The sequence below is a fragment of the Pelophylax lessonae genome (assembly GCF_965119305.1).
Source record: "Pelophylax lessonae genome assembly, chromosome: 5".
Lineage (NCBI taxonomy): Eukaryota > Metazoa > Chordata > Amphibia > Anura > Ranidae > Pelophylax > Pelophylax lessonae.
The window spans coordinates 413,656,636-413,668,674 of record NC_138772.1 but is presented as its reverse complement, the minus strand read 5'-3'; positions in this window follow the sequence as shown (position 1 = coordinate 413,668,674).

Sequence of the window (12,039 nt, the reverse complement as noted above, 5' to 3'; positions counted from 1 at the left end):
ATGTACCCAGCTACAGAGAGGACAAAAACATTTCCCATCTATATTAGGCATTACTGCACTCCTTCAATAAACTAAAATAGTCAATTTACAGTTAATTAGGGATGTTCTACTACAAGGCATCTGGATAATATAAAAGCTTTTAGATTTTAACATTTAAATGTTTTCTAATTCAAAGTTAAAACAGAGCAGGCATATGCAGGGACACACAGTGATTTTTCTGAACACTACGATAACAATTCAGGTCTATAATTATATAGTTGTCATGGAAAAGTGAGACATCTGTTGCACAGACTGTTGGTTAACTTTTGTCAAAAGCTGTGAACTGTCTTGTACTTGCATGGGAAGCAAAAAAGAAAGTTAAAGAAGTCTCATTATATTTTTTTTGTTCCTGTCCCTCAGACAACAACTCGCCCATTGGCACTTTTGTCCGTCTTTCTAGCTTAGCTCATTGCTGTTGTCGACAGGGACCCCCTACCCCAACCACCTTCTAAAAATGCATCTAGCAAGCAGTTAAGTATTTGATTTATAGCACTTGTCTTAGTAATCAGGCACTGGTGTGGTGGAAATTCCCCTGTCTCCACTCATGTCTTTTTATTGGTCGCTAGTGTGAAGGCAGCTCCTATGGCACAGCTTCCTCAGTTGCTAGGATGCAGAAGGCCACCTGCACAACAACAACCAATGATAATGTGCAGCTCCACCACCACCAAGCAAGAGCGGTTATACTGGGGCAACGTCATATGACGTTGTCCCAGAACGAGAGGGGATCCCGCCTGCCATCAGGTGGTTAAAAAGCAGAGTGGTGGATGGTTATTTACCTAGTTTAATTTATAAACAACACAGACTATAGCAACTTCGGCTGCCCAATGCATTCTGTGAACCGAGTGGCTATGTACCTTAGTATTGATGTGATTGGTCATAGAGTGACCAACGAGAGCAACCACATATTGTAAACAGTCTGTTTACATTTGTGGGCCGGCCTCTTCCTCTTACAACAGAGGGGAGGAAACTGGAATAACCCACTTGAGCTCCGAAAGTTTTTACTCCCTTCGTGAACAAAAGCATTTTTTGCTATTCAGCACTGCACGACTTCAACTGGAAATTGTGTGATCATGCAGAACTGTACGCAAATTACATTTTTACCATTGTTTTTTGGTATTTGATCAAAACTGGGATTTTTATTTTATGCAATATAAAACAAAAAATACTGAAAATGCAGAGAAAAAAAATATATACAATTTCTACTTTCTGTAATAAAACGTATCCAATAAAAAAAAAAGAAAATCGAATTTCTTCATAACTTCAGGCCAAAATGTATTCTGCTACATGTCTTTGGTAAAAAAAAAAAGAATCCCATTAAGTGTATATTGGCTTGTGGTACATATACTGGAATTTAGGCAGCTATTACCACTATACTGGTAATGGCGGTGATCAGCAACTTATATTGGGACTGTGATGGTGGGGTGGCGGGCAATCTGACGCTAGCTGATGCTGGCTGGGAAGTACAATATCTAACGCTGACATCAATAGTAACACTAATACAGTGATCAGTGCTAATACTGTACACTATCACTGTACTAACGTCACTGGCTGAGAAGGGGATAACATCTAGGGGCAAGCAAAGGGTAAAGTGTTGCTAAACTCACAACAGTAAAAATCAGTCTGTATAAGAAGTAAACAATGCTTGTTATACTCACTGTGGAACCTAAGGGGTAATCCTCTGCATTCGGTAAAAAGGTTGTTTGATCCTCCCCTTCTTCCACAGTCCTCAAATCCTCTCCTGATAGAGCCTTTGGGGGAAACTGCACATGCTCAGTTTGGTGTGTACTGTTAGAGAGTTTTTTTTGGGGATAGTGCATGTGATCAGTACAGGGCCAATTAGCACTGTCCAGACAGAGGCCCAGGGGTCCTGCAGCCTCATAGGACAATCAGGGGAGAATGGAAACCTCTCCTACAAGCTTTAACCAGTGCTGTGTTGGGCACGGATAGAAGTCACAAGACTGCTCCAACTGCTAATGAGAAAAGGTATTTAGTAGTTTATATTTACTAAAATACTTGCATTACCATGTTCTGTGTACTGTGGAGACCAGATATAGTGACTGCAAAGTCCTGGGTTTAGTAACACTTAACTGTGTCTAACGATGTTTACAGTGTGCTGTATACTTTACTATCTGTCTGTTTTTTTCATTGCAGCAGAACTCTGTGTGTGATTGGTCACAGCCGTTCAGCTTTCAGCCAAAATCATTAGCCTGAAATCAGCTGTCAAACTCGTGCTGTGTCCAATCACAGCACAGGTCGGCAGAGTGCACCCACATGCATGGGTCATGGGTGACCCAAAATTTACTGCCAAAGCAACAAAGGAGTGGCTAAAGAAGAAGCACATTAACCAATTTTGGAAAGGAAGGATTTGCCTCCTTAAAGCGGAGTTCCAGCCAAATTATTATTTTTTTTACAAAAAATACCCCTAGAATAGTCAGGGCTAGTGCATTTAAACAACTATATCCTCTAAACTGTCCCGTTTAGTGTACATGCTGTATAAATTACTTACCTTGTGAAGCTCTTGTCCATCGTGGCCATCTGCGGTGTGGGCAGCTGAAGCCGCAGTGTCCCTCTTCCTGGATTTTGCGAGTCCCAGAATGCTATACTCTCATCACTTCCGGGGGCAGGCGCGTCATCCCACAGCTGGTTCCGCGTCATTGCGCATGCCCAGAAGCTGTTCTCAATCCATCGGCAGAGAATGACGCGCCTGCACTGGAAGTGACGAGGGACACAGATGCAGGCGCATTGACTCCTGGGATTGATGGCACTCATGTCCCAGGAGTCAATGCAAAGCAGGAAATGACGTCGGCGGCCGCATAAGGAGGAATGGAAGTTATTTTTCATTAAAAATAAGGTAAGGGAACATTAAAAAAAAATAATATATCGAGTTTAGAAAGGGATATAGGTATGCATGATGTGAAGTTGAAAATGTGGCTGGAACTCCGCTTTAAAGCGGAGTACTGGCCACGAAAATGTTTTTTCAATAAAAATACCCCCGGGACAGTCAGGGCTAGTACATTCCACAATGGATAGCCTCTGATCTTTCCCAGGTCGCACTTACCTTTTAGAAGAAATACTTACCTTGAAAATTTCTTCTCCAGCGCTGCCATCTCAGGTGTGGGCAGCTGAAGCCAGCGCGTCCTCTTCTGCGTCCTATTCTGTGTCCTCTTCGGTCCCACAATGCACTGCACCGGCCCCGCTCGTCCCTTCCGGGGCAGGCGTGTCATCCCTGAACAGCTTCTGGGCATGCCCATAAGCGGTTTAGCAGGGAATGACGCGCCTGCACCAGAACTGAAGGGTGGGGCCGGTGCAGGCGCATTGATTCCTGGGAGCGATGACATTCAGCTCCCAGGAATCAATGCAAGCAGGAAGTGACGGCGCGGGCCGCAGCCGCAGAGGGAGGAAGTGGAAGGAAGATAATAGAATTTTTGTAAGAACAGTCGCCGCCCACTCATTCATTCAGCACGTCTGGGTATTGGCCTTCTACGCAGGAGTAAGCTAGGCAGAAGATTTTGTTAGAATAATCACAAAACCTTGTATAGACACACCTACAGGGGGCTGTCCTTCTGGTCAATACCCCCAGCTAGCCTCATTCCCAATTCAGTTTGGTAGCAAGCAGTACAGAGATCCATGAACCCCAAAAGTGGGGCGGCGACTGTCAGAGGACTCAGAGAAAAGAATTTTACGGTAAGTTCTTACAAAAATTCTATTTTCTCTTACGTTCTCTGACAGTCGCCGCCCACTCATTCATTCAGCACGTCTGGGATGTCCCAAAGCAGATGTGAGGGGTGGGAAAATGCAACCGTCAAAGAGGCAACGCAGCACCCAGGTCAGAGAAAAGAATCTTTTCTGAGCCAGAAAAAACAAAAACCTGGGCAACAAAAAAGCTCAACAGGAGCGAACCCAGAAAACAAACAAAGAAAACCCACACAGGAGGAGACAGGCAAAAAGTACCCTGTCTCCCCTAAGGCACTGCCACACTCAAAACTTTGCGGCCAAAAGAGGCATCCGCCCATGCCAACACATCAAGTTTGTAAAACTTTGTAAAGGTATGCACGGACGACCAGGTCGCCGCTTTGCATACCTGAGTCACCGGCGCCTGATGGCGGAAGGCCCAAGACGCACTAATTGCTCTGGTAGAGTGCACTGTGACAGGGAAAGGCCGATCCCTAATCGAATAGGCCTGCTCAATCGTCTATCTGATCCATTTAGAAATGGTTGCCGCAGATGCAGCCGTACCCTTCTGGGGTTCCTCGGGAAGGACAAAAAGACAATCCAACTTCCTGAAGGATTCTGTAGACGACAGGTAGACACTGATCGCCCAAACCACATCCAAGGAATGTAAGGCAAACTCCCTAGGATGCTTAGGCTTTGCACAAAGCGAAGGCAACACAATGTCCTCAATGAGGTGGAAGTCTGAAACCACCTTCGGAAGGAAAGACTGATGAGGTCGTAAGACCACTTTATCCCTATGAACAACCAGATAGGGGGAGGTGCAAGACAGGGCCGCCAACTTCGACACAGCAGACGTGATCCCCACCAGAAAGGCAACCTTCCGTGACAGCACAGGCAGAGGAATCTCTCGGATGTTCTCAAAAGGAGGTCGTTGTAAAACGGACAAAACCAGATTCAGGTCCCAAGGGGGCAAGGGTGCCCTCCTTGGAGGAGCCAGATGACGCACCCCTTGAATAAAGATGCGGATCAAGGAATTTGACGCCAAGGGGCACTGAAACAGAATGGCCAGTGCAGACAACTGGCCCTTAATTGTGGTCAGCGCAAGACGCTGATCTACACCGGTTTGCAGGAAACACCCTCGCCACCGAAAAGGAGCGGGGATGGAACCCCTGCAACTCACACCAAGTGAAATACGCCTTCCAGGTACGATAATAAATCTTACCAGGAGGCCTTCCTAGCCTTGAGCAAGGTAGGAATGACTGCCGACGAGAGACCCCTGTTTCTCAAGACTTGGCTTTCAACAGACACGCCGTCAAAGCCAGCGACTGTAAAGCAGGATGGAAGATCGGCCCGTGAGACAGAAGATCGTCTCGTAGCGGAAGCCGCCAGGGAGGCTCGACGACCATTTGCATGATGTCCGCGTACCAAGACAGACACGGCCAGTCTGGGGCCACCAGAATCACCAACCTCTGTTCCGAGACCAACCTGCGGAGAAACCTGGACAACAATTGAATCGGGGGAAATGCATAAATCAGTCGATACCGATGCCAAGGAACCACCAGCACATCCGAGGCATCCGCCAGAGGGTCACGCGCTCGAGCCGCAAACCTTTCAACCTTTTTGTTGAGACGAGACGTGAACAGATCCACATCCGGGGACCCCCACCGCGCACACAGCATCTGAAACACCTCCGAGTGTAGGGACCATTGCCCCTGGTCCAGGGTCTGGCGCCAGAACCTGCGTCTCGGCCCAGAACAGAATCTCTGCCACTTCCTTGGCCGCTTGGGCACTCCTGGTGCCCCCTTGGTGATTGATGTAAGCCACCGCCATGGCGTTGTCCATCTGTACATGCACTGGGCAGCCCTGAAGCCGAGCCGACCAACGGAGCAAACAGAGCCTGATTGGTCGCAGCTCCATGACATTTATCGGCAGGGAAGACTCCCCCTCCGACCAAGTGCCCTGGGCACACAACTTGCCCAGAACTCCACCCCAGCCCGACAGGCTGGCGTCTGTAGTGACCACAGTCCACAGCAACGGCCGGAAGGACTTGCCTCGCGTCAGAGCCAGAGACTGGAGTCACCACAAGATCCGATCTCACTTGGGGGCTCAAAGAAATCCTCCTTTCCAAAGACTGAGGATGCCTGTCCCACCTGACCAGAATCTCCGCTTGAAGAGATCTTGTGTGAAACTGCGCAAATGGGATCGCCTCGAAAGCCGACACCATCAGGCCCAGGGACCGCATGCAGGTCAAAAGCGAGGAGAGCTCGTTGTCCCTGAGGGACCTGACCTCGCCCTGCAGGACCTGGAGCTTGTCCTCCGGAAGAAAGACCTTCGCCTGGGCGGAGTCCAGAATCATCCCCAGGTAGGGGAGACGAACCAAAGGGGACAAAGTCGACTTCTGAAAATTGATGGACCACCCGAAATCTTGGAGCGTCTGAACCGTGACCGACAGATCGCGTAACAGGGTGGCACTGGAACTCGACCTTAGTAAAGTAAAAGATAGTCCAGATAACCAAGGATTGCAATCCCCTGTACCTTTAACAAGGCTAGAACAGGGGCCAACACCTTGGTAAACACCCTTGGAGCCGAAGCGAGTCCGAAAGGCAACGCCACGAACTGATAATGCTCCTCCACGATTGTGAAGTGGAGGTATCTCTGATGACCCTTGTAGATAGGGATGTGTAGATACGCATCCTTGAGATCGATGGAAGCCAAGAAATCCCCTGGACTCAGGGATGCCACCACCGACCGGAGGGACTCCATCCGGAACTTCTGAACCCGCACAAAACGGTTCAGGAACTTCAAGTCCAGAATTGGATGCACCTTGCCCTCCTTTCTGGGCACTGTGAACAGATTGGAGTAAAAGTACCGAAACCTGTCCCGCTTTGGAACCGTCACGACCACTCCTTGGGCGAGTAGATCCTGAACCGCCCGTTGAAGATCCCGGAAACGATCTGGAGTTAAATGAAGATTTGAGGGAAAGAACCTGTCTGCGGGGCGAGACCGAAATTCGATCTTGCACCCTGAACGAATGAGTTCTTGAACCCACTTGGCATGGAACGATTTTCCCCTAGCCACCTGGGGCAAAAAGAGTGCTCTTACCCCCAGTGAGCCCTTTTATCAGTTCATCCAAAGAGTCCCCAAAAAGACGACTTCCCGCATAAGGGGTGTCAGACACTGTCTTTTTTGAAGCTTGATCGGCCGACCAGCTTTTCAACCAAGTAATGCGGCAGATTGCAATCGCGACTGCCGACAGCCGTGCGACTAAGGGAGCCTCATCCAAGGCCGCGTCACACAGGTACATCACGGCCTGGGCCATTTGATCCAACATCTCCAGCGCAGCAGAAGAGGCGGATTCAGCAATCAGAGTGCGCCTAAGCACCTTGGCCCACTCCGCAATAGCCTGCGAGACCATTGCCGAAGCGAACACGGGCTTCAGCAGATAGATGTGGCGGGAAAGTCTCCACCCGCCTATCTGCCGGGTCCTTAAACACCGGGGAATACTCCACGGGCATTAAAGTGGACTTATTTAATCTGGAAACAGTGTGGTCCACCTCAGGAGCCACAGTCCAGTGAGAATCCACCGAATCCGCAAAGGGATAACGGTACTTAAACCTCTTGGGCACCAATAGCATATGCTTGATACGGCACCATTGGTCATTCACAGTTTCTTGAAACTCCTCGGGACAAGGAAAAACCTGACCCGATTTTTGGGCCTTGCTGGTCCCGAAGGAAACACGCTTACCCGACAAGGGGGGCTTATCATCCAAATTTAACGTTTCCAGAGCTGATAAGTGCATCCACCGCAGTGCGGTCCTGCGCTGACCCAGAGGACAAATCCTCCTCCTCCACATCCGACTGAGAGGACAGGGACCCCTCAGGGGGGACGTTGTCCTTGGCAACCAAATCAGGCTCTGAATCAGAAGACTGAGAGGGTATCATAGGCCGTTTTTTAAAAATCCGGTCAGACATCAGCAAATCCACTTTTGACACTAAAGTCGCAAGTGCAGCAGATAGAGAGGCTATGGAAGCGGATTCAGGAGTACCTGAACCCCCCCACCAGGTCTGTGGGGAATTTGCTATCCTGGGACTCCATAATAGCAATAAACAATTTAAATGACGCTTGCCCTTTAAATCGGCGATTCCCGTGGCCCCCACCGCATACCTGCACCGCTAATGGAAACCCTGTCCCCTGCTATAGAAATCCGGAAAAAGGAGTGCTAGCAGGAATCCAGGCCAGAGAAAACAGTAAAATTTCCCTCACAGTGTGCTATACTTGCCCGCGCTGCTGAGGAGCTGAAGGGAAGAAGGAGGAAGTGACCTCACGCTCCTAAAGGCAAAGCCAGCCCCGAGCCACAAGAAAATGTTTGCCAATAGAAGTCAATGGAGAGAAAGCCCCGGGAAAATGGCCGCTGCCCACAAAGGACATCATGCCCACACTTAAGAGGATGACAGAAAATGGCTGCTTCCCACACTATGAGGCCGAACAGCCTGCCCTCACCCAAAATGGCGGCTGCGCGGAACAGCGCTAATTGCGGCCTAAAAACACCAACACTGGCCCCCACAGAGCACCCCTGGGAAGTAGGAGACCCCCGCACCCCCCACATAGCGGTCAAACCGCGATAAAGCCCCCGCAGGGACAGGGAGGGGACACACAGGAGCCGCACCTACAGCCAAGAGGGGGATATAACAGAACCCATACCTGAACTGCCATCCCCAGAGAGGTCCCACATACACACCCCAACAAACATGGTCCAGAGACAGAGGGGTAGTAATAGTACTCACCAGTCCAGCGAACGTGGGCACCGCTCTGAGACAGGAAACCTCCCACCCTGAGTGGGGGTGCCGTCAGCCGGAGGGGACGCTAGCAACACACGGGCGTACCGCAGTTGAGACATCCCAGCAAAGATAGTAACTTCGCAGGCTCGTCCCTGTCGCCAGGGACACTGTCGTTTGCGAGGCCTGGGCGTACTAATAACCTGCTAACGCTTGATGGCCGGCTGGGAGTCCGTAAGGTTCTAGAAAAATCAGTGCGAGGCCCAGCTCTGCAAACGCTGTAGTCTTCTAAAGCCTGACTAACTAGCGCAGGTGAAAATAAAAAGCTATCTTATAAAAAGAAAAAACACTTTTCATAAAGAAAACAGAAAAAGAAGAAAAAAGCTGAGACACTAAGTCCCAGCCAGGGAAAACTCAGCCTACTCCAAAGCTAGGCAGCAGAAAACTGAATTGGGAATGAGGCTAGCTGGGGGTATTGACCAGAAGGACAGCCCCCTGTAGGTGTGTCTATACAAGGTTTTGTGATTATTCTAACATCTTCTGCATAGCTTACTCCTGCGGAGAAGGCCAATACCCAGACGTGCTGAATGAATGAGTGGGCGGCAACTGTCAGAGGACGTAAGAGAAAAGTATGTTTTCTTCAATAACAAGGTAAGTAAACAAAAAAAAAAAATCATGACTATCCATTTCTTTTACAGGTGACACTGAGCAAGCGGATGGCCCAAAGTGCATTTTCTGGCCGGAACTCCGCTTTAATGACCAGGCCATTTGGTGCGATTTGGAACTGTGTTATAACGGACAATTGTGCGGCCGTGCAACACTGTACCATACTGAAATAACATTGATATCCTTTTTTTCCCACAAATAGAGCTTTCTTTTGGTGGTATTTGAACACCTGTGCGATTTAAATTTTTTGCGCTATAAACAAAAAAATAGCCACAATTCTAAAAAAAAAAAAAAAAAAAAAAAAAAAGAAAACAATATTTTTCACTTTCTGCTTTATAAAATTTCCCAAAAAAAAAAAATTTAAAAATCAATTTTTTTCATCCTTTTTAGGCCAATTTGTATTCTGTTACATATTTTTGGTAAAAAAATCCCAATAATCGGATTTTGATTGGTTTGCACAAAAGTTATCAAGTCTACAAACTAGGGGAAAGATTTATGTCATTTTTATTTTTACTAGTAATGGCGGCGATCAGCGATTCTTAGCAGGACTGCAACATTGCGGCGAACAGATTGGACCCCTAACTGACATTTTTGGTGGGACCAGTGACATTACTACAGTAATCAGTGCTAAAAATATGCACTGTTACTGTAATAATGACACTGACTAGGGGTGAGCAAAGGGTTAATTGTGAGCCTAGGGGAGTGTTTTCTAACTGTGGGGGGAGGAACTTGTCAAATGATCACATAGAACTGTGTTCCTATATAGGAGGATCACAGCCACTCTGTGAATATTTTAGATTGAACAACGGTCAGCTGTTTTTACAACAGCTGACCGGTGTTCACTCTCTTAGCGGGGAGTGATGGCGGGTGCCTGGCAGCAGTCAGTGCCACCACTCCTGTGTATCGGCATCCCCACTGCTCAGTGGAGGCGGGAGCACACCGGTGGCGGTGCGGGTTTGCCCCCAGAAATGCACCTGCGGTTTGCCGTAAAGGTATGGCAATTCACGCAGCCGAGCCAGCTTGCCACAGTATATATGCGGCGGGCGGGCAGCAAGTGGTAAAGTCATGGAGTGGCCTAGTCAGTCTCCAAATCTTAATCCTATAGTAAATTTATGGAGGGAGCTGAATATGGTGGTTGTTCAAATCCTTGGCAAATGCTTTTAGGGCTTCCCAAATTGCCCGCAGCTCTCTCCAGTTTGCTGACTTCAAAGATTCCGTCCTGGACCAGGCTCCTTGGGCCATCTTGTTTCCCAGTGGGCGCCCCACCCCCAAGTACTGGCGTCCGTAGTAATACGGATGGATAGTGGGAAGGACCACTGAAGACCCACTCAGAGGTTCTCCTCTTTCCTCCACCACCAAAGCGACTGCTTGGCTTTTAGGCTCCGTTCACATCTAGGCGTTTTGGGGCGTTTTTGGGGCGTTTTTCTGCTCTAGGATCAGCTCTCAAAACGCCCAACAAGACAAATCCTATTCATTTCAATGGCCCCTGTTCACATCTGAGCGTTTTGACGCTGTATACAAAACGCCCAACGCTCAAAAAAGTACATGAGCTTCTTTTTGGGCAGATTACAGGCGTTTTCCATTGATCTCTATTCAATCTAAAAACGCCTGCACAAAAATCGCGGTAAAAATCGCGGTAAAATCGCGGTAAAAAACGCCGCAAAAATCGCGGTAAAATCGCGGTAAAAAACGCGCGAAAAACGCTACGCTCAGGTGTGAATGTAGCCTAAGGGAAAAAATGGATGGTCTCATCCAAGGACTGCTGTCTCCTATCCCCTATCCCAAGCTCTCAAGATTTTGACTTGGAGGCACCAGAAGTGGGCCCTCGCCCAAGGAATGGTGGAGATTGTTGCCGCCAAGAACCCTAGGCCTGACATGGCCAACCTAATGGACAGTGATTGGTCTAAGAAAAAAGTGCCTACCCATAAGTCTTCCCGCAACTGGGAGTGGGCAAAAATAAAAGGTCATCCAGATAAGGAAAGACCGAGATCCCCCTAAATCTTAACCACTTAAGCCCCGGAGGATTTGGCTGCTCAATGACCAGGCCCTATTTTGCGATTCGGCACTGCGTGACTTTAACGGACAATTGCACGGTCGTGCGACGCAGTACTCAAATGAAATTGACGTACTTTTTTCCCCCACAAACAGAGCTGTCTTTGGGTGGTATTTGATCAACTGTGTGATTTTTATTTTTTGGGCTATAAACAAAAAAACAGCGACAATTTTGAAAAAATAACAATATTTTTTCTTATATGCAAAAGTTATTTCGTTTACTAACTATGGGAAAGATTTATGTCATTTTTTATTGTTTTTTTTTTTAACTAGTAATGGCAGCGATCTGCGATTTTTTTTGCGGGACTGCGACATTGTGGCGGACAGATCGGACCCCTGACATTTTTGACACTTTTGGAGGTACCAGTGACATTACTACAGTAATTAGTGCTATAAATATGCACTGTTACTGTAAAAATGACACTGGCAGGGAAGGGGTTAACTTTATTGGTGATCAAGTAGTTAAGTGTGTCCCTAGGGGCATGATTCTAACTGTTTGGGGGCGTGGCTAGTGAAATAATCACAGAGACATATGATCCTACATAGCATCTAGCATGTGTTTACATCAGCCGTCTGTCTTTCTCCCTCTCCTGAGGGAGATTGCGAGTAGCCGGTGGACATCGGAGCCGCCGCTCACATGCGCTGGCTAGGCAGGGAACGAGTGGGGGCAAGCGACGTACCCCTAAATCACTTTGCCTGTATTGGGCTGACTACCGCAGTAAATAGTCGTGCGGCATTCGGCAAGTGGTTAAGGGAGCCAGTGCTTCCGCCAGAACTTTGGTAAAAATTCTGGGAGAAGAGGTCAGTCCGAATGGTAGGGTGCTGAATTGTAGA